This window comes from Protopterus annectens, chromosome 12.part0 (assembly GCF_019279795.1).
Source record: "Protopterus annectens isolate FY-2018-M chromosome 12.part0, PAN1.0, whole genome shotgun sequence".
In the NCBI taxonomy this organism is placed as follows: Eukaryota; Metazoa; Chordata; order Ceratodontiformes; family Protopteridae; genus Protopterus; species Protopterus annectens.
Window position 1 is genome coordinate 1,192,592,314 of NC_056746.1, and position 24,332 is coordinate 1,192,616,645.

Genomic DNA, 24,332 nt, shown 5'->3' on the forward strand with positions numbered 1-24,332 from the left:
TTATCATGGTAGCTAAATAAGAAATATTACAATAAAATGATACAATAAAAGTGCTTTTTAGTAACAGAATTCAATGTTTTAACAGATAAAATTGTAGTTTTATTAAAAAGTAAATGGCCACTGTTGCTATATGAGTGTCTCAGTAGAACTTTATTCAGCTACCCATTTAACTGGATGATGAGTCAACCTATTAGGTGTAACTAGTCAGGACTCAACTTGCTGTAAAAGTTGAAAACTAAGAGTTTTTTAGGGGCCGATCTTCCCTTCATTCATTGAACTTACACATACCAACTTTACTTCTTGGTCGCACAAAGATGAAGAAGGGCTAAATCTCCGAATAAAAGCCATCACTGCTGATGAAACGTAGAACTGCACCAGCAGTCAATTCCTATCAATAAATGATGATTGACAAGCTATGAAAAAAACAATAAAATGGTTGACAAGTTTAACAACGGAGAGTTGATCTCAATGAGAGGTCCCAGTGATGCTACTGTAGCTGAGGCACAGTAAATGTATAGCAGCCTGCTTAGTGTATAAGATATAGAATAAGCATAAATGTAGTTAATTGTTTTAGCACATAGTCATTTGGCATCCCTGTCCTTATGGATATGGGAAACATTTGTCCCAAAATATCCTTGATTGTCCCATCTCTGAGTTATTTGTATGCAAGATATAAGGGGTAAAAATTACCAAGGAAACATAAAACTACATTTCTTAAGATCCTAACAAAAGTACAGTTTTGTACCTACCATAAATGTAGATGCTCGAGGATCTCCATTGCTGCAGTCCTTACATATGGGTACTCCGCTGTCCACAATCGGCCCGAATACCAAAGGGCTAGAACCGGCGTCATCGGCCGAGACTGACGTCAGTACGTGCCAGTACAAATGCGCATGACCGACGCCATAACCTCAATCTTTCTTGCCCCAGATGTCAGAATACAAAAAACACCACCCAAACCCCAGCCTAAAAAGAAAAGGGGGGAAGGAGGGAGGGAAAATTGGACTGCAGCAATGGAGATCCTCGAACATCTACATTTATGGTAGGTACAAAACTCTTCGTCTCCCATTGCTGCAGTCCTTACATATGGGTAGAATCCCAGAGCAACGGAAAAAAGGGAGGCTGGTCAACTAAATAACATCAGGAGCTGTTGACATGCCCTGTAAGATTGCAGTGGCAAACCCAGCCCTAGAATAAAGAGGTAAATGATAATGCTTTGTAAAGGTATGTACAGAACTCCAAGTAGCTGCTTCTAAAATGTCTTTAGTAGCTACCCGTCTCAAAAAAGCAGTAGAAGTGGCTGTAGCCCTAGTAGAATGAGGCCTGATCCCAAGTGGAACATCCTGTCCATGATGAGAGTAACAAAACGCAATACAATGGCCAATCCACTTGGAAATAGTTTGTTTCGAGACAGCTTTCCCTCGTGAAGTCAAAGCAAAAGAAACAAATAATTGTTGAGATCTTCTGAACTCTTTGGTTCTGCTCAAATAATACCTTAACTGCCTATGTACATCCAAAGAATGCAAAACTTTTTCCCCTTCATTTTGGGGGTTAGCATAAAAAGTAGGCAAATGTATAGATTGGTTCAACGCCACATTAGAAATCACTTTAGGCAGAAAAGTAGGATTAGTACGTAAGGAAACTCTGTCATTGTGAAAAATCAGAAAAGGTTCCACTGCCATGAGGGCCTGTAATTCAGATACCCTTCTAGCAGAAGTAACAGCCAATAAAAAAGCAGTCTTCCAAGACAACAACTGCAATTCAGCTGTAGCTGCAGGTTCAAAAGGAGGCAGAGTCAGCTTTTCCAAAACAAAATTAAGATCCCAGGTAGGAGTAGGAGCCCTCCATGGGGGTCTTATATTCTTTGCCCCTCTAAGAAACTGTTTAACCAATGGATGTGAAAATAAAGGAGGGTCACAATCATAGTGAGCAGAAATAGCTGCAGCATGCACTTTTACAGAAGAGAAGGACAAACCCTTGTCCAATAAAACAGTCAAATATTGCAATGTACAACTCAAATTAGGCAATTCGACATCAAAGCCTTTAGCTGAACTCCAAAGAAAAAAATCTCTTCCATTTACCAGCATAAACTTTTCGAGTACTAGGACGCCTGGCTTCCAAAATAACATCCAGAACTTGTTGAGGAAGCCGAAGGCCCTCCTTCTCTAAAACAGAATGCCAGGCTGTCAGGTGTAGGGATTGCACCCTGACATTGAGAAAATGATTGTTGTCCTGAGACAATAAGTGAGGAATCTGTGGTAATGGCCAAGGTGGTACATGAATTAAGCTCCTCAACAGAGGGTACCAATGCTGACGAGGCCAATCCGGTGCTATAAGGATCATGCAAGGTTTGTCCCTCCTGACTTTCAACAGCACCGTTGGAAGAAGAGGCAAGGGCGGAAAAGCATACACATGAAGGTTGCTCCAACTGAAGGATAGTGCATCTATTTTCCAGGCTTTTGGATGAAATAGCCTTGTGCAAAACAGTGGCAGTTGGAAATTCAGAGGAGAAGCGAACAGATCTATGTTCGGAGTTCCCCAAGCCATTGTCAACTGAAGAAATACCTGAGGGTCTAATTTCCATTCGTGAGGATCCACAATCTGTCTGCTCAGAACATCTGCTAAAGAATTTTGTGCTCCTGGCAGAAACTGTGCTCGAAGAGTGATGTGCAGATTCAAAGCAGTTTCCCATAACCGCATTGCTTGTCTGCAAAGAGGGTAAGAATGAGTTCCCCCTTGCTTGTTGATGTACCACATGACAGTCGTGTTGTCTGTTCGAATCAACACCAGTCCTGGTTGAAGTAGGCTCTTGAATCCTTCCAAAGCAAATTGAACTGCCAGCATCTCTTTCATGTTGATATGCAAGTGAAGTAGCTCTGGGGGCCAAAGGTCTTGAATCCATTTTCCTCTGAAATGAGCTCCCCAGGCTGACTCCGAGGCATCTGTCATTAATATTTGACTTGCCTCTGGTTGGGTCACAGAGAGAGCCCCTTGTTTAGGTGACATTCCTGAGCCCACCACAGAAATTCTTTCTGAATGCAAGGTAGAATCCGAATGACAGTGTCCAAATCGTGGCAGTGTTGAGTCCAAACGCTTTTGAGATACCATTGTAGCTTCCTCATATGCAGTTTGGCATTGGGAAATACTAGAATGCAAGATGGCATGAACCCCAAGGCTTGAAGGACTGTCCTTGCAGTCAGCCTGGACATTACTGATAGCTGTTGGAAGTATAGGTGAAGATTTCTCTGTTTGTCCGGGGTAAGAAATGCCATCTGAGCAGCTGTATTCAGTTTCACACCCAGAAAACACATCTCTTACGAGGGTACTAGACTGGACTTTATTTCGTTCACAGAATACCCTAGGCATCTCAAAACTGTCATTACATACTGCAGATGTTGAAGAAGTTCGTGCTTGCCTTGAGCCAGAATCAAACAGTCGTCCAGATAAGGATAAATTTGAATCCCTGTTAGTCTGAGAAAAGCTATTACTGGAGCCAGGACTTTTGTGAATACCCTGGGCGCAGTAGACAAGCCAAAGGGCAATGCAGAGAACTGATAATGCAAATTCCCATTCCGAAATCTCAGGAATTTCCTGCAACTGGGCCTGATAGGAATGTGAAGATAGGCCTCTTTGAGATCCAGAGTCACCATCCAGTGATCTTTGCCCAGCATAGGTAACAGCTGTTGCAGTGTTAACATCTTGAATTTTGGAATTTCCAGAAAGGTATTTAGAATGGACAAGTCCAGAATTGGCCTCCAAGTATTTCCTTTCTTTGGCACTAAGAAAAGACGGGAATAAAACCCTGTGCCTCTTTCTGCAGAAGGTACTTCCTGTATTGCTCCCAACTGAAGCAGAGAAGAAATTTGTGTCTGTGCTTCCAGTCTTTGCTGATGAGGCACATCCGGCATACCTTTGAAAGGAGGGAATGTGTGAAAATAAAATTTGTAGCCTCGATTTATTATGTCCAATACCCATTTGTCTTGGGTAACCAAATGCCAATTCCTTTTGAAAAGCCTCAGCTTTCCTCCTAGAGGGGCTGCCAGCAAGGCAGAGTCCGGCAGCTGAAGACATGGGTCATTGGGTCTGTTTCCGAAAGGACTGACCCCTGCCCTCCCCGGCAGAAAGGGTAGAATAACTCAAAGACCTAAAAGTAACAGGGCCCTGAGAGGAAGCCCTACCTCTACCTCGCCTCGACCTGCCCCTAGATTGAACCATGCGGCAAGAAAGACTGAGGTTATGGCGTCGGTCATGCGCATTTGTACTGGCACGTACTGACGTCAGTCTCGGGTGCCAATGACCGACGCCGGTTCTAGCCCTTTGGTATTCAGGCCGATTGTGGACAGTGGAGTACCCATATGTAAGGACTGCAGCAATGGGAGACGAAGAACATCCAATAGCCTACTAATTACCTGTGAACTGATGAACCTATTTTGTAAGGTTTGACTTAAATCTTTCTGTTCACCATGTGGGAACTATGTATGCCCTCCTCCTGTTATTTTTTAATTATATTACTGTGAAAAGGTTTAAACCAAGAACATCTTCACATCACTCTAAACATATCGTGTCACAATTAAATATTTTTGTAACTTTTACTATATTGGAGAAACATCCAAAAAGATTAAAATTCATGCACAATAACAAATAAGCGTTGTTAAAAATAATATCAAAGGGAAATATTTGGTCCTACTTGTATCATGTGTATAATTGGGCAACTGATTTTTTTATAAGTCTCTGTTTTAAGATGTAGTAAGCTATTATGCTACATTTAAGAATAATATACACTATTCTGTGTAAATAAGCCATTTAGTTTTAACATAGGATTTGATTGGACATACTTGATTAATTAATTACTTATTGTTTTATTGGATGTGATAATTATCTAAATATATAATTGTTCATGTTATTTATTGTTATTAGATTCTGTATTTAAATTTTCCCATGGAGGCTCTGTTTTATTATATACTTGGCTTAATAAAATGTTTATTACAGCCATATGTTTGCTATTAACAATTAACATTTATTAAAATCACACACTCTACCAGTTTATTCATGATTTTCTTTTCTTTTCTTTGGTTTTCTTTTTTATTGAGAAAATCTCTTTTACTTTTTTACAGTTTGGAATCCAATGGATCTATAACATTCCTTAGAAAGAATTATTGAGAAAGATATAAGCATGCAAGGAGCAGTTTTATTTTCTCAGGGGCTTAGATTGTTTTAAGTGCATTGCCCATGTCGAAAGGATGAGATGCCTGTTAGAAAGGAGCTGAATTTAGCCAATAAAAATAATACTTTTGTACATATATATTACTTACCCTGATATTTCCTAGAGCCAAAGATGTTATATTTATAGTGAATACTGTTATTCTTCGTGAGTAGTGCTGTCCTACTGTTTTGTACAGACTTGTATAACATTCATAATTCATTTGGCACTTGGCACCATGAAAGTGTAGGACTCAGAAAAGATCAATTCTTCTGAGACTGGAAGGTGGTCACCTGCTAGAAGTAGGTCAGCATTGTGTGGTAAGTGCAGCAGTTTTCATGCTTCCCCTAGGCAAGAAAAGGGTGAGTTTGAGACACTTCCTCTCTCTCTCTCTCTCTCTCTCAATATATATATATATATATATATATATATATATATATATATATATATATATATATATATATATATATATATATTAGCTCAATATTCATTCTAATAGTCCCAGCATTTCTTTAGCAGTTTTGATTTTCTGTATGCTGCTGGATGTAAATGTATATGGTTTAATCTCCTTTCTGTATTTTAGGTACAGTTTATCATTAATCCAGAGGACTTTCCTTATGAAGTGAGTACCAATGACCTTATCTGGAAACACATGGTTTCATAAAGGGCAGAAGAGTAACACAGTTGTTAGGGTTGCTGTCTTGTGTCTGGTCTTTTGATTCTATTTTCAGCTGGGCTGACTTTTCTGTGGAGCTTAAATGTCCACTTTGTGGAGTTTGCCTTCTGCTTTGCTTTTTCTACAAGGATCCCTGTGAGAAATACAAGTCCCAGCTGTTTGAAGTTTTAAATGTTATTGTGAAAAAATAGTGAATTGCAGAACTTATTATTGCACATTCAAAGTATTTTGCACGGGGGGGGGGGCTAATTTGCACTCCATGAAATAGGTTAGTACTAGACTAACTGCCTTTGTGGACCATTTCAAGCCTAGACAATTACCCCATGTGAGAATTAAACCCTGTATTTTGTGTCTGTAAGGTAAAAACCTTAACGATTATGCCAACCTCCCACCACAATAGGGCAACTTATATATACTAACTGTAAGATCAGTGTACCTCAGAGTAGGGAGAATATTATGTACATTCTCAGAATTAGAATATAGTCAGAAGGACACTCCTCAGATTTTGTATGGGCAACCCTACTCCCATCTCAAAAACAAGGCAATACTTGAGACTCTATAGGTTAGTACTAGACTAACTGCCTTTGTGGGCCAGTTTAAGTTTAACTAGTTACCCCATGTGAGAATCAAACAGTGCACCTTGGGTCTATTAGGTGAATACCTTAATCATTATGCCAACCTCCCACCAAATATAGTATGACTGAAGTTGTACACATCATATGGTTGTGTGTCTTTGCACTTGTATGTGCATGCATGTGTGTATGTGCGTGTGTGTGTGTGTGTGTGTGTGTGTGTGTGTGTGTGTGTGTGTGTGTGTGTGTGTGTGTGTGTGTCTAGTGCCCCAGTAGGGATTTGTTTCTTTTCTTTGTATCCAGTGAGTGCCAGGAATAGAATGTGCCTTGAACTGCATAGGCGATTAACTACAGAATAAATGATTTTACAGAAAATGGAAATATGTATTTTTTACTCTGGTATTTAGTAGATTGTGTAATTGCAAACAGAATGAGGGTATTAATAAGTTATGGGAATAAAAAAAGGGATGCAGTACTGAGGGTTATGAACAGTATTCTGAGGAAAAGGCAGAAAGAAGGGAAGATCAAAGCAGTTGTGTAAGAATGCAAAAGACAGTGCCTACAAGAGGTGGAACAGACGGGGCAAAAAGACAATGGAATCACAGTAGAAGGAAACAATCTGAAGCATACATCTCAACCTCTTAGTAGAAGAAATCTGGACAAAGGCCAACAAAATGGGGGACAACAGCCCCAAAATAGGGACATATTTTAAATATTGCTGTTATAAATGTAGAAAGTTGCTAGAGTAACATGATTTGTTTTAATATGCATTTTTCTGAAGGATTTGAAGTCTGAAACTGAAATATATGTCATTATTTAGTGACGTCAATCCTCAGATCATTCCACTGATTTGCCAGAAAAACACAGAAATTTTATGAGGAACAGACCACAAATATTGGCCAAAAATCTGGACATTCTACAAAAATCTGGACAGTTGAGAGGTATGAAGGACATCTGTGGGTATGAGGGAAGCAAAGCACATGCTGATGGAAGTTAGGGAGAATGGATTGAAGGGGAGCAAATGCTTTCTAAGGTTTATGGTAGAATGAAGGAAGGAACAGAAAGACAGACCTGACTATGCTCAGCAAAGAAGCAAATGTGATTTTACAAGATTGTAGAAACAACAGACATAATAACTTAATTTTTGCTTAAGTCTTTATGAAGGAAAGGAAGAGGAGGATGATATGTTAGGTGGAACATAGGGTAGAGGAATGGAAGAGTTTGAAAAGGAAGTGACTTTACAAAGAGAAAATGAAGCACAGCAACGTATGGGTCGCTACCCAGAACCTCAGAACCCTGGCCAGTGTGGTATCAGATGTTCAGATAAGAGTTTCTCAATGGATTACATTAGATTAAATATGCAGGTGTTACTGATCAATGCTAGGAGCCTGAATAAGAAACTCCACTCCCTACAAGCATGCTTTAAAAAATGAGAGAGCAATCTGGTTGTGCAGGGCTATTACACCTTTCACATGTTTAGACCAGCCACTGCGGAGGAGGGGATAAAGGTGGTGGTATGTCAATATATATCCAGAAGACTCTCACATCAAGGCTGATGCACTAGGACTTCTTCATTTCCAAATAACCATCAGAAAGGTCCTGTATTGTACATTAGCTAGGTATAGAACTCCTTCTATGACAAAATAAAGCCACAATGTCTGTCTACAGGAATTAGAACTACTCAGTATTAAACCCAGCACCATTTTCCTAGGTGATCTAAACTATTCAACTATAGACTGGGAAACCTACACCACCACTAGTGCATAAGCACAGAGCTGCCTGGAATTTGTCAATATAAATGCCCTGAAACAATTATCAGAGTATACACTAGGGAAATAACATCTTAGATCCTGTCCGGGTCTATACGACGTTATCGAATGGACTAAATAGTGAATGCTATTTAGTCGATCTGATACTGTCGAAATGGCAAAATAGCGAAGTCACGGAACATCAAATTTTTTCCCAGGGAAAAAATTTGGTGGGCCGTCTTTGGAATTTTGCCATTTCCTCCATTATGGTGCGATCTCGGAGTTGGTATATTTACGTAGGGGGGGGGGTGGGGGGTGGGGGGTAAATTTGTGTTTAAGTTTGTTTTTTTTTTTTACGGAGCATCAAATTTTTTGCCTGTTTCGCTGTTCCATTTGTTCTATATTTGGTTGTTTTGATATTATCAGTACGATTAAATAGCATTTGCTATTTACATCGTACGATAATATGATATAGACGCTCCTGTCCTTACCAATATGGGAGCATCTTGCACCATTCCTTGCTTATCTTCATCACTTGTTAGTTCTGACCATAAAGCAGTCTCCCTTGGAATAAAACTGAAACCAGACATCCCTTCCAACCAAGGTCCCTTTAGAAATTTCTTTAAGACAAACTACCTACTCCAATATTATAGTCATTCCCTTGCATAAGGGAGCACAATCCACATACCCAGGCAATTACAGACCATAAGTCTGACCAGCATCATATGCAAAGCCATGAAAATTCTTATCATGGAATTAATCATTCGGAACATAGGAAACCTCCAAACACTGGACCCTTATAGTTTGGATTCATCATGCTTACTCAGCCTGGCAGATTTTTTTTGAAAAGGCCAACAAAGCAATGGATGAAGACAAAATGTCACATACCTCATGTCTTGACCTGACCAAAGCTTTTGACACAATTCCTCACTCAGATGTAGTAGAAAACCTAAATAAACTGTGAATAAACCCCCTACATTACCCATTGGATTGTCAAATGGCTCACAGATAAGATGCAGACAATCAAAATATGGGAAGCTACTTCCACAAAGAGACCAGTAACCAGTGGAGTCCCTTATGGTTCTGTGTTGGAACCTCTCCTGTTTTGCATCTGCTTTTCTGAAGTAAAAGCCAAAACCAAAGGACTCTGACTAGCTAAGTTTGCAGATGGTTGCAAGCTAGGAGTAGTCATTGAAATTCTAAATGACTTAGCCATCTTGCAGGATGGTTTGCGTCAAATAAATAACTGGTGCCAAAATTATGGACTGAAACGAAATGCCTATCAAAGCATTATTGAATTCTTTGGGAAGCCATCTACCACAGGAACTACCATATTAATAACATGCCCCAAAGAGTTGACCTAGTTGTTCAGGATTTGGGAACTTATATGGACAGTGACCTTTTAGCCAGCATGCATCTTGTAAGAAAGCCCTTATATATTGCACAGCTTAAAAACAAAGAGATGGTGCCTAGATGTAGGGATGTCATTGTCCCCTTTGCTCAGCCCTCATTAGGCCAGTCATTGAATATAATGCCCTTTTTGTAATGTATCTCTTCAGGCACATGCTACAACTGGAATGCCCACAGAGATACCTTGCTAAAAGGATACAAGACCTAAACAACATGTCCTACTATACCTATCACTATACTCAGTATCCTACAGACTGCTAAGGAGTGACCTGTGTCTGGCATACAAGACATCCCCTGACCCATTACTGTTGAATTTACTGCACATCAGCAAGTCAGATGGCATTAGAAATATTAAGTCTAGGGATCTAAACCTCTTCTTCAACATCTACAGAGTAGTTTGGAGAGACAAGTTTATCGCTGAGGATACCACTGGTGTGGAACAGACTCCCCATTCATATAATAAAACTTCATCCCTGTCCATATTCAAGTGTATCTTAGATCTATGAATGGGAAACTGAAAATTTACCACAGGACTGTCCCCTGTAATACTGATTTACAGAGGCAGGTCCTAAATGCATTATCCCTTGCATGGGTCACCTCAAATTCTCTATGGTATGTTCCCAGTTATTCTCACTAGGGGTAATATATAATTTTTGACCATGGGATGGGTAAGGCCAATGTATAACCAAATGGGATAGATTATTTTGACCACAAAAAGAGAAAATGACTAGGCATGAAATGACCTGCAAAGGTAGCTAGCCTACTACTAACCTATGAACCTATTACTGGCCACTACAGAAGTGCCTGATGAGAAACAAGAAAAATCAGGAGAACTGCAGGCCTATTAAATTAACTGTAGTGGCAGACAATGTCATGGACATAATCATGAGGGAAGGAATAGCTGTTTTCCAAGAAGAAAGCAATCTCCTGTACAACAACCACATGCGTTCTTGGTAAGGAAAAATTGTTATTCCAATGTGAGCCAATTTTGTAAGTGTGATGGAGAAAAAATTGACACAGGAGTAGAATAAAGATTAGATATCATCTGTCTGGACTTCAATGAGGAATTTGACTCAGGTTACAAAAGGCTTCCAAGAAAACTGAAGTGGTTGTGGGTATAGCCAAGACTAAGGAAATGGATGGCTGAAAAGCTGAATGGCAGAACACAGACAGTTGTGGTAAGCTGGACAATGTCAGGAATGAGTAAAGTGATTAGTGGACCATGGGGTTGGTCCTGGTTTCAAAATTATTCCTTGTGTTCCTTTCATGTGTCTATGAATGGATAGAGGACAGATTTAATCTTGTCACTGAAACACAAATTCAGGCACAGCCATGGCAGATGGATGAAAAACATAAGAAAGGATCTTTAAAAACTAAGGTGATAAAAAGTGCCAGATGAGATTGTTGGTGTAGAATACAATGGCAGTAGCTACACCTCACAACAACTGGAGTCCCATCATCAAATTCTGACCCTCTATGATTAATGATTAATTGTGTGGTAGCCTGATGAAGCAGTTGTGAAAACACATTTGCTGTTATTAAAGTTTTTCATTGGTCCATAGTGTCCAAGGATCAGTTTACTTTCTACATTTGATCTTTGTTGCAGCTCTGGACTTTACTCATGTGATTGTCATTTTGTTTGTGCCAACTGTGGAGAAACTCATAAACCTACATTTCATTTGATAGACAGTTGCCATTTCTTTTGTATTTTAGATCCACATTCTCTGTATGCTATCTATGGACAGCCATCATAGACATATAATTGCATAATACTGATCTCAAAGTCAGTTACTCATTCTTATCACTCTTTCACCTTTTGGGCAAATTAAATAACACCAATGTATTTCATTAGGTGCACCTCTCAAACAAGACCTCATTATTTGATATATTTTCTTGGTACTATACCAGTTTCTAAAATTTAGCTGTGTTTCTTTTTGTTTTTTGACAAATGTATATATTTCTTTGGCACATGGAATAAAACCTTCGAATGCATCACTTGGTTTTTGGTTACATTAATTGTTTTTTTTTTTTTTTATTATATGATCTTTTTGATTCATCATGATGTAGTGCTTAAATTTTTCATATGCTCACAGGTTCATAGGTGACTATTGGGCTAATGGCACAAGAGCCTTTACAAGCCTAGCCAATGGTACCCCGGATATGACACTATTTTACCTATATTCCACAGATATGGGATAGGGTAGTGTCAGAGTAGTGAATCTTTGAGTTTTGGAGCCCTAAGTCATTTTACAAACTGCCTCTGTCCATAAGGGACATGGGCAGTACCCTAGGAGTGAATATACGGTTCCCCATCCATTTATCCAAATTATTTTTTAAGAGAGTGAGGGATGGGCTTTGTTTTACAAGGATAAAAAGTTTATTTCATAGACAATGTAGCCTTTGAGATATGAATCTGTCTCTCCACCAAGTTCTGTTAGAGTCACAAGTAAGGTTCAGGTCCATGGAACACATAACCCTTGTATAATTTTTCTTGCAAATATGTAACATTTTCGTCAGGGCTGGACCAGAGACTGCAGCAAACCATTACACCAAAAAACAAAATACACCCAAAGGATTCACAGGCTGTTGACCACCTCAGTTTATTCCAAATACATCATCTGGTACCTCAGCCACTCACCTTTTCATGATAATTAGCTTTCAACCAAAGGTAACTTATATACAGGTTGGACCCAGTAATTACCAATTAATTAATAATTTAATATGCCTTAATTAAATATCAAATGTTTGCTTGAATGCCTTATTGGTCAGGCATAAGTCACCTCTCAGTAAATGATATGAGATAGAGCAAAGGGATAAGTTCTTTAGTCGGTCTGCATAAGACGTGTCTTATGCTTTGTATTTTTATAGTGAGAACCCTCTGAGGCCACTATAATTGGTGTAAGGGCCTGGTTCAGTACATGCAGAAGGGAGCATTGTTCTGGATTATATGGTCCTAATGAGGGCCACGTACAATGGCACTATGACGTCCTTTCATGTTGATGCTATGTCTTTAGTTGTAAATTGAGCCACACAGAAGAATTTCCTCACTACAGTAGCTACCTGGTAGTCAAAAGTCTTGAGTCTATCTGTGTTCCTAGGTCTGTCATCAGTAGGTCTACTTTTAGGGGTGTGCTATCAATATTATAATTTGCAGGGATGTCTGATTTACCAACAGGTATGACTATGCATTTCTTAGCAGTTAGTCTCAGACCATGGTTTTGGCACCAGTCATTTGTCATTTTAAGGCCTGTTTGTAGGATGTCAGCATTGTCTGGGGATTCAATGATTGCTCCCAGGTTACAGTCACTGTTGAACTTGGAGAGCCAAAAGCCCCCCAACACTGGCCTTCAGTTCAGAGAAGTATACACCAAACAGGAAGATTCCCAACACTGAGCCCTGTGGGGCACTGCTAGTTGCAGGTTTCTTATCAGAGGTGGATTCACCTATCTGGACAACATGTGCCCTGTCAGTGAGTCAGTTTGCTTTCCATCTGATGATGTAAGGGTTTATGCCTAGTTCATTAAGTTTATCTATGATCCCTGCATGGGAATTATGTTGAAAGCTTTGGCCAGGTCTAGATAAGTGGTGCATACAGTTTTACCCTCATCCATGGCCCTGGTTACTTTCTTGAAGAAGTTCTTCAGACTGAGCAGGCAAGACCACCCTTTGACAAAACCAAATTGAGTATAATCCAATGTTTGGAACATTCCTATGTCATTATTGATCCGGTCCAAGATAATTCTCTCGATTCTCTATTGATGTGCCCCCCTTGTGCAGAGGGATGACTATTGCAGTCCTCCATTCCTCTGGGACAAAGCCCATCCAGAGGCTGTGATTAAACAGGGTATCTAGTGGCCCTGATATATTCTGATTTAAGTTATTTAAAAAGCATCCTGAAATGTTGTCCAGACCCAAGGAGGCTGTGTTTTTGGCTTTAGTGAGTGCATTAAAGACCTGTTCCCTTATAATGACCAGTAGGAGGATGGTTGCGAGTATTTCTTTGAGTTTGGTAGGAGGTGATGGGGGTACGAGGCTTGAACTGAACTTGTCAGCCAGCAGGTTTACTATAGTTTTAGGCTGGGTGTTAGTGTTTGTGTTCATGATTAACCCTCCACATTATTGAGCATTCCCCCGAGTTTACAAACATAATTAAGAAAAGCTTTTTGGTTATCTTTAACCTGGGAGGCTATCTTTGCCTCATAGCTTGCTTTGGCAGATTTGACCAGTTCTCTAATTTGTTTGTTTAGACAGGTGACTGTCTTTTTGCGCTATTTTGTCTGTTCCTTCTTGGCTTTGGAGAGGATTTTTTTCCTTTTGTTGAATAGCCTGTTTATGCTAGGGGTCCACCAGGGTGGTTTATTTTTGCCAGTAATCATAGGTTTGACTTGGACAGGTACTGCCTCCTCTCTGCAGCTATGAATGTGGTTGTACAGTGCTTTTGTGTACAGGTCAGAGTTGGCTTCAGTGTCATCCTAGTTTGAAGGGGATTGGAAGTTTGATAAACTGTCACTTAGTTTGAGGTAATTGGCCTTAGCAAAGTTATTAACAGGTTAGTTTTAATCTAACGGAGATCATTTTGTGGTCAGATTTTACCAGGGAGGAGGTAATGCATGGGAAGAAGCAGCATCTTCCCATATTCTTGAGTACTAGGTCCAGGGTATTTGTGCTGCTAGTTGGATACTTAACTCGTTGTTCCAGTATGTTTGCATTGATGAAGTCCAATAAGTTAACTATGGGTTGTATACATCTTCCAGATTATGTACAGGTAGTCAACATCACCCATAAGTATCATGTTGGTATGAATGTTAAGAGATTCACTAGATTTAGGTGGGAAGTGTGGTTTTCCAGACTCATGTTAGGGGAACTGTAGCTAGCAAAGATTTTATAGGGAGTTGCACTTATGGTTATTTGGGCATGGAGCAGCTCAAGAGAGTCATTTTGCTGAAGCAATAAAGAAGTGTACTTGTCCTTTATGAACAGTGCGACACATCCTCCCTTTGATTTAGCCTGAGCAAGGGGGATTGAAATGTATGTAAGGCAGTATAGCCTTTGATAGCCAGGGTGCTTTCCATGGTTCTAAACCATGTTTCCATAATTGCATATATGACTGTGTTCTCCAGGGTGAGGAATGCCTCCAAGGAGTGCAGTTTTTTATTCAAACTCCAAGTGTTGAGCAGTAGCACCTTTAGGTCATCGGGAGTGATTTTTGTTATGCTGGAGGGTTTAACAAGTTGGCATAGCCTAAAAAAGGCACTGTGGAATAGATAAAGTTTTTGACAGTATCTAGAAGTCAAGTGGTGAAAAGTGCAAACTATCTCTGGCAAAGCATTGTGGTTTGTCAATCATGTCTCCGCAGGCTGACAGATATTGGATCCCCTTGTTATGACATCAGAAACTAAGCCAGTTGTTGAAGTCAAACATTTTTGCTGGTATTGTGACATTATCATTGGTGAAGGTCGGATGCTACTCAAGGCTAGATTCATACCTGCTTGGAACACATATTCAGAGAGCACCATCATGTGTCTCTTGTAGTCCAGTGAGGTACGTCGTAGGTTATTTACTTTTACATGAACTATGACTGTGTCATACTGGTACGTGTGGTTTAAAGACCTAAGTGCGTGTGTGATCTGCTGGATCCTGGCTTAGACAGACAGCTCACTGTGATATTTTCGTTGTTTAGCCTGGTAAGGGGGTGGGGGGGCATCAGTATGTCTAACAATGGAATCTTCAATAACTAGAATGGATGGCTGTGTGGTGTGTTGCCTTAAGGGCTTGGAAGTGGGACTACAATGATTTTCTGAGTTATGTTTTGTGTGCAGTGCCACTTAGAGATGCTTTTAGGAAGTCCTGGGAGATTTGAGTAGATTCAAGTGAGTACCTCCATATATGTGGGTCTATATGTTTGTTCCTTAGTGTTGGTAGTGAATGTTTTGGGTGTGGCACTAACAACCTGGTTTGCATTTTTTTGTGTATGCATGTATGTGAGAGCTTAGCCTCCAATGACATTGTATATCTACATCTGTCACACACTGTGCTTGCATTGTCTAAAATTAAATGGCTGCCAGTGATCATGAGGCAGTTACTACACTGTCTCAGGATGCCCATATCCACAAGGCCAGAAACAGAGAAGACAGGGAAGCCCCTATCCATTATATCAGATCCTTAGTAGATGGGAAGGAGCAAGGAGTGTCACTTTAAAGTGAAAGTGTTTAGTAGTATACTATAAAATGACCTGCAGTGATACTGCCCTCTGTGAAACTGGCAGACTTCTGAGGTCTTTGGACTTCGCTTTTATATACACATAATCTGTGCCATCTGCTTTTATTTTTAGATGTAGGGAGGTTTTTTTTATTTTTATTAGCTACACTACACATTTTCTATTTAAATGTTTCCCAGTGCACTGCATTATTTAACCACTAACCTGTACTGAAAATACCAGGTAATATTTTAATGAGATGTACCTGTTTTCATTACCTACTGCATTTTGATTTATTAGTTGGTCTAGTTTAAATGTTACTGTGTCTCTGCCATTCCATATTTTATGATAATGCATCCCAGTTATGGAACTTTTACGTGATTATGCGTTTTTCACTTACTGCAAGTTTACTGGTTAGCATGGATTTGTTAGTTTGAGATAATGTGCCTTAAAACTGGAATTCTGGTCATTTTCATTAATATATGTAAAGGTTTAATGTACTGCATTGTACTGTTTATTACACACGATTCTTGTATAATTGTTGGGTGTCTTTAGTCAGAAGAAATAGTTGGAAGATCTGTGAACATTAAATAATTAGTTTTAGATCTTAATGTAGATTAGAAAATGCATTTGTGAATTCACTGGACATTAAAAAAATGTTTCCTGACTAAAATCTACTTTAAAAAAGTATTTATATCATGCTTTGGGATTTGGTTTGTCTTAGCTTTTGACATGCAAACATAAATGTACCTATTTGTAAAGAACTGAAATGCTTCATAAACAAGACTGCTGACATATTCATAATAACAGCCATGAGGCAGAAAGCTTCAGTTTTATACAATTCATCTTTAATTTTCTTCGACTGCATTTCTATAGGAAAACCCAAAACGTCATAGCCAGTTGTAATCACTGGATTAGCTGAACTAAGTCCTTTCTTAGAAGTTGATTTATGGGCTGGGGTTAGTTTGAGGCAGATTTTCTACAGTTTAGTACTAAACCTCTTCTATACTCTGTCACACATTGCTATGGAATGAGCTACATAACATCTGACTTCATCAGCTTAAGGAAAGCTGCAATAATGGCACGTCTTTGACAGTTTTCACAAATTGGATCAGGACTTATCTTAAACCTTAACAGTTTCTTTAATCTTGAAATCTGTCTTTGTCTCTCTCTCTCTTGTTTTTGTATCATTATTTGAAGCTGTATAATCTTAGCTGGTAAAATAGTAACAGATTCAAATACAACTGTGTGAAATCAAGGTCTGTCCACCTATCACACCTACAGCTGTGTGGAATGGGGTGGATTTACCTGTCATGTGAACTGCTGTATGAAACAGAGGTGTATTCAGCTGTCACATATACAGCTGTGTGAAATGGAGGTATAGCCCACTGTTACGCATACAGCTGTGTGAAATGGAGGTGTAATAACCCGTCACACGTATAGCTGTGTGAAAGGGAGATATATTCACCTGCCATGCACATAGCTGTGTGAAATAAAGATGTATTCACCTGTCACACATATAACTGTGTGAAATGAAGATATAGTCAACTGTCACACATGTGCTGTGTGAAATGGAGATGAATTCACCTGCTATTTATGCAGTTGCGTGAAATGGAAGTGTATTCACTTGTTGTATAGCTGTGTGACATGAAGGTGTACTCACCTGTCACAAGTGCAGCTGTGTGAAATGGAGATGTACTCACCTGTCACAATTACAGCTGTGAGAAATGGAGATGTAGTCACCTGTCACACATACAGTTGTGTGAAATGGAGGTATATTCAGCTGTTACACATACAGCTGTGAGAAAAGGAGATATATCCACCTGTCATACATACAGTTGTATGAAATGGAGGTGTATTCACTTGTCCCATGTACAGCTGTGTGAAATGGAGGTGCATTTACATATCATGTGTACAGCTGTGTGAAATGGACATGTTTTCACCTGTTACACCTGTTACAGCTGTATGTATAATAGGTGTATTCACCTGTTACACCTATTAAGTTGTATGTATAATAGGTGCATTCCCCTGTTACACATACAGCTGTGAGAAATGGAGGTGTGTTCAGTGTCGTGTACAGCTGTGTGAAGTGGAGGTGTATTCACCTGCTACACATACAGCTGTGAGAAATAGTGATATATTCACTTGTTGATACTTCTGCAGTTACCACAATGCTCTAGCATTTTAGGAATAATGGAAAAATGATGCTGAATTCTTTATCTTTAAATACCATGATGGGTAATAAATGAATGAGTTCTTAGCTACTGGAAGCCTAAATGAGCTGGGAGAAGCAAAAAGAGTTTTAATTAGCCAGACTTGTCTCTTAATGATCTATGAAATACATCTTTAAACTATTTTTGACTATCCGTCTACCACTGACTCTCAGCACATTCTCCAGGAAGGGTGCAGTATTACTGCAGCCAAGGAGAGGAGTTATCTGTCTGCCATGGGAAGTGGCCCTAACCAGGGCATAAGCATGCCTTGGCACTTCGTGGTTATCAATTAACTCACATGGGTATGAGTAAGATACCTGCTCCAACACCCCACACCCAGTACTAACACTAGGCAGTAAGTGCCCAACTATGAAATCATACTACACTCTCCATTAATGGTGGATGACAACCTCAAAGCCCTGAACTTTTCATGCATTTCTACTAATACTGGCATAATGACACCAAACATGTACTTGCCAATATGCACTTCCAACGCCATAAACTATATTATAGTAATAATTCAAAATTCATATTTCTGTGCTCAATGGGAGTTTTTATTTACTTCACTTATCTGAGACCTAGTAAGCAGCCCAGACCCAACTTTCCCTTTTCAGGTGTGCCCTGGGAGAACTGTAGGTTTATGTGACATGCTCAGTGTCACTAACCAGGATAGTGAAGATGGAAGAATCAACCCATGTACTCTGACCAGAGGTAGACAGCACATTAGCAACTCAGAGCTTTGGTCCTCTTTATTAACTTCCAGATATTATGAGTTCACATATTTCATCTGCTTTCTTTTCACTAAGAGTCAGAAAATAAATGCTTTTTAGATCCATGATCTTCTATATTCAGTTTACTGTGATATAGTATTTATGTTTTATGATGTGAAGGCCTGACTCCACCCACTCACTGCACTAACGGGCAGCATTACATGTGACTGCTGCATCAGATCACAGTTACGCCTTGTCAGTGTAGTGCTGTGAAGACCCAGAAAGTCCTATAATTGTCTAACTCTCAGAACGCAACAAAACCCAAAGACTAATGTATGGCATTAGCAAAATCTCCTCTCAGCCTCACTTACATCTTGCCAATGGCTTTTAAATCATCTCTCCCTGAATAGCCAAATCCTTCTCGGACAAATATTTTTAACTTCCTGTACAGATCCATGTAGGGACCTATCTTACCTTAACATTTTCATTCAGAAGCTTCAGTTTTGTAAATTTACTGCGTAAACAAACAACTTATAAAAAAAAAAACATTCATAATGAGGCATTCTAGTTAACGCCTGTACTGATGAAGGCAGTTTATGTAACAAAAGCTGGTGTAACAGAAGGTGCAGCACTAAACAATGCCTCATGGCAGTCATTTGCATAGTTACATTATAACTCACGATACTATGATTAAATTTTAATGTTCCAGTCTTCCTAATTTCCCTGTGTAAAGGCCAGATGTTCTATCATGATAACTCAAATTTTATTATACCTTTGTAATTTCTGTAATATATACATATGTATATATATATATATATATATATATGTATATATATATATATATATATATATATATATATATATATATATATATATGTATATATATATATATATATATATATATATATATATATATATATATATATACATTTTTTTTTATTTTTCAGGTCTGTCAGAAGATAGTGAAGTGTTGGTTCAGCACACATACTTGATCACCAAATGTTGAGTATGCAAACACATAATTAGCTACTGGACTTGCATGATATGAAATCATTTCAGAAATATTAAAAAATTGCAGCCGTTATCAAATAGTATTGTAATATTAAAAAAATGAACCAATGGCACCCATGTTTATTCATATATATGTAACAATCTCCTGATTGTTAGTGTATTATCTGTAATGTAGACATAGATGCATTCTATGTCTAGAAGGGTGATTTTATTTAAGCCTTCAAACTGCAAATGGTCAGAAATGACAGTGAGGTGACATCCAAAACACTGGCGGTATTACATATGGGTGCGACAGAATAAATGGTGTGGTGGGAGCATATGACAGAAATGGAGAGTGGAGATAAACTCCTAGAGCACCACATCATCATCGGTTGAAACAAGAAGCTGTGTGGATTGATCATATCAGTTTTCCAGTGCTGGTAACTATTTCTTCTTTTAGCTCCCTCATTATTGCCTGCTGTGTCAAGTCATCCCTGCCCTCACATCTACATGCTCATTTTTTCATGTGCCTCTAATGCTTCCATTCAGAAAGTTCATAATAATAATAATAAAGCTGAAAAGGCAAGAACATACAGCCTTGGCCACAGTAAAAAGGCATGCGACATAACTTTTCAAACAGTGTATTTTTCTTTGCGGGGAAGCAAGCCTCGCTATTAATGTGTCACATATCTCTGTTTCTTCATTATTCTAATTTCCACTAATGTCAAGTATACACACATTTGGGTAAAAATGTATGCCCTTTTCTCAAAATTATATAATGTCTAAGTTAGAAACGATGGCAAGATACTGATGTTTGATTTTTTTTGGGGGGGGTTCTTGAGTCAACTTTCTCAGGCTTCTTCATGTGTCCTTAATGCTCAGAGTCTTAGACGTCACCTATTTGATCATGTCAGAGTAAAATACATGATAAATGAACGTAGCTTTGCATTGTTTTAGGGAGTTTTGCCCTTTCTAAATGCTGAATGACTGTGATTTTGGTATATATAAGTTTGGGGTGAGATTGAAAGGGAAGCCTGCTACCTGAAAAAGAAAACACATTTCAGACTATCCCATTTTATTGTATGTAAAAGACAGCTTTCAAGTATTAGTGAGGTTGCAAATGCAACCCAAGTGAACAGATTTTTGACACCCTGCAGTAGGAATCCTTTCTCATCATCAGTTTTATCAACAGATGCTACTTGTAACCTGTTAATTCATTCCTTCAGCCATACCTCATGTACTTCAGTTCATATGCTGTTCACCATTATCTTCTATCCATTTGCTCCCAGAATCCTCGTTCACTTGTATTCATCTGCTCTCAGCATCATGTTTCACTTTTGGTCACCCAGTACAAGAATCCTCTTTTCTATTTATCTGCTCCAACATAATGTTTCAAATCTAGTCATGCATTCCTTGTATAATTTCATTTCTTTTCATATGCCCATTCTAGTGTCTTGTTTCACTTTTTTATTGCTGTTCTTCAAGTCTGGAACTCTCCACTCTTGCTGTCTCTCAAACACAATATACTTCAGTTGACATCTTAAGCTATATTAAGCTCTACTAACTCTGAATTCTACTTTCCATTCTAACTAACCCTGAGAGTCTACTTCCCTTATTAATCCAAGTTTCCATATCACCCAGGGGCTCTTATATCCATATATCTATAAAAAACTGCCATTCTCCCAATTCCCAATAAAGTATCTATCAGTCCTTAATGATAATATTTTACCTTGAGGATCTTATGAAACCGGTGCCTATCATGCTGGTAGTCTCAAAAGTAACATAAACAAAGGAGGTCAAACAAACATAAAGTAACATATTCAGATCTCCATTTATTAATGTTCTCAATTGACCATGTGCACTCTAGAAACACTTGGTCATAGGAAAGCACAGTTCTCAAGTATGGCAAGGACCCATTCCCATAGTCCTGATCCTAATGGCTTCCAGGAGTTTTCTTTTCAGGCAATGTTTTAATGTAAGTGCATCTGTCCATTACCATTTGAAAATCAAATATAATGAAGTGCTGAAATAAATATTTGAATGTATACAAACATACACACACAATTGTATGTGTGTGTGAGCTCATACCCTTGAGTGTATGTGTGTGTGTGTGTGTGTGTGTGTGTGTGTGTGTGTGTGTGTGTGTGTGTGTGTGTGTGTCAAATCCATGGTGCTGTTGGTCAGTCGTGTGTGTGTGTGTGTGTGTGTGTGTGTGTGTGTGTGTGTGTGTGTGTGTGTGTGTGTATGTGTGTGTGTGTGTGTGTGTGTGTGTGTGTGGTGTTTGTGTCAAATCCATGGTCATAGCCAGCCTTAGGCATAGGCCAACTAGGCAGATGCCTCGGGAGCTGATCTAGCAGGGGCACTTTTCCAGTAATCTGGCAATTGTAGGTAGAAAAGGATGCAGGCACCAGGTGGTGTTGGGGAGGCACTGTGAAGACCTTTGCCTAGGGCACCAGTTGCCCAAAGGCTGTCCCTGTTTAAGGTGCTGTTGGTCAGTCTACAGGCCTCTCTGGGAGCTACTGGAGATGATACCCATATCATCAGCATAGGTGATGGTGGTATCCTAACTCTACTTGTTTGTGAGGAGGTTAGTAGCGTCTAGATAGAGGATTCAGGCATCTGCATGACCTCACATCCTCTAAGGTGACTACCCCTGTGCAACCAATGCCCAAGACATCTAAACTCAAACAGTTGCCAAAAAAATTACCTCAGGGCTAGGCTGGGGCTATTCCTTAACCCATTCCACTACTCGGGCTAGTCCAAAGACATTTTTAAACTTGCGGATGATTTCTTGAGTATTTTTTTTTTAAATCCAGGTAGCCTACTTGGAAATCCCTATAGTGTCAGAAGCTTCTTCTAAAAGAAAAAGGATTGAACCTACCCACATAAGATAATTTAGGAGCCCCCTGATTCAGAGGTAAATGTGATGGCATTAAAAGACCAGAAGTTTCCCTTCTCATACTTTGAGTCTGATACTGATGACACCCTATCATCTGCTTCTGTACTAGAGGATGTTTAATTTGGGGATACTGTCTTGACAAAGGGTACTTGCTGCATCCTAACCTGAGAACTCCAATAGGATGATTCAGTTACATCTTGTTTAGGCACATGTTGCCAGATGGATGCTATGAAACCAAACTCAGTGAAATCCTACCTAATAAAAGGCAAGTGATTTTCCCTCTTGGGTCTTGTTAGAGATGAGGACCCCAGTTCAGTACAAGTGTCTCTGGTTCTAACGTATCTTTTACAGATAAGACTCTGTCTTATGCCTCATTGAAGGTATATTTAGTAGCTATTTCAATCTGCCTGTTAATGGATACACATACACACACACACATAGACACACACACACACACACACACACACACACACACACACACACACACACACACACACACACACACACACACACACTCAAACACGCAGTTATGTTGTGATTTATAGAACCATGTAACACTATTAAGGAGTGTATAAAACAGCAGTAGAATAGTAGTGTGTAAATAACTATATAAATAAATACAAATAAAGGCAGACAGGTTGCAAAGTTATTTACAATGTCATTTTATGGACTCAGGAATTATGAGCCCTATTCACTCCAGCCTTGTCATAATAACTCTGACATCAGAAAAGAGTCAGGCTGGCTTTTAAATTGAGGCATATTTTTAGAATTCCTTATTTCCGTGTAAAGATTCTTCCATTAACAGTAAAGAAGTTTCTCTTCCGTACTTCATTATATGTATCAATCTTCATAAACATATTCCCCGTGATTCAGTAAGGTTTCATGCAGGAATAGCTTATTCCTGCATGGACGTGACCATTTAGAGGCAGCACGTCAGCGCGCCATGCATAGTAATGAAGGCACGCTGCCTCAGCCCCTAAATGGACATGGAGTATGGACGAGTGCAGGGGGTGTGTCTGAGAGCAGAGCTCTCACAATATACATGCCCCCACAGTCAAGAACTGCTGTTTGGCACTTACAATGAGCAAGACCACTCATAGGGTGTTGCATACCCCCAACAACATAGATCAACACAGAATGTCCAGATATATGGCTTATACGTCTGGCTTGTCCCTCATTTACTATGCCAGATCACTGGGATGAGCTCATCAATGAAGTCTGAAATAATGGCAAACATAGGAGTGTCAGAATTCAAATCCATCAGAAAATGTACATAAAAACAAATCCTGCTGCCCTAGCAACACCCCAAGTTTATAAGAGCAATGTTTAAAATATAATAATATAAACACTTTTTTTTTTTATCAAACAGATTAAATTTAACCGTAGGTGCATGGGTTTGCCCATTGCTTAGCTACGCCTACTGTAGCTTAAATGGCATAAGAAGATAAATATTAAGATACATGCAAATTAAGCAGTACTGCAATAATGTAGTGGTCAGAGCATTTGCCTTAAAAACAGTCATTCCCGGTTCAATTCTCACTCTAATAGATTCCATTTTCCATGTCAAATCACTTTATGAATAATATTTTTTGTTGTATAACCTACTAAGTAACATATATTTGTGAACTGGAGTACTGCATTAAATGCAGATGTGAGGTGTCATTGTAATAATATTGTAAAATCCACAGATAAACACAAGTGCCCCATACAGTATATGT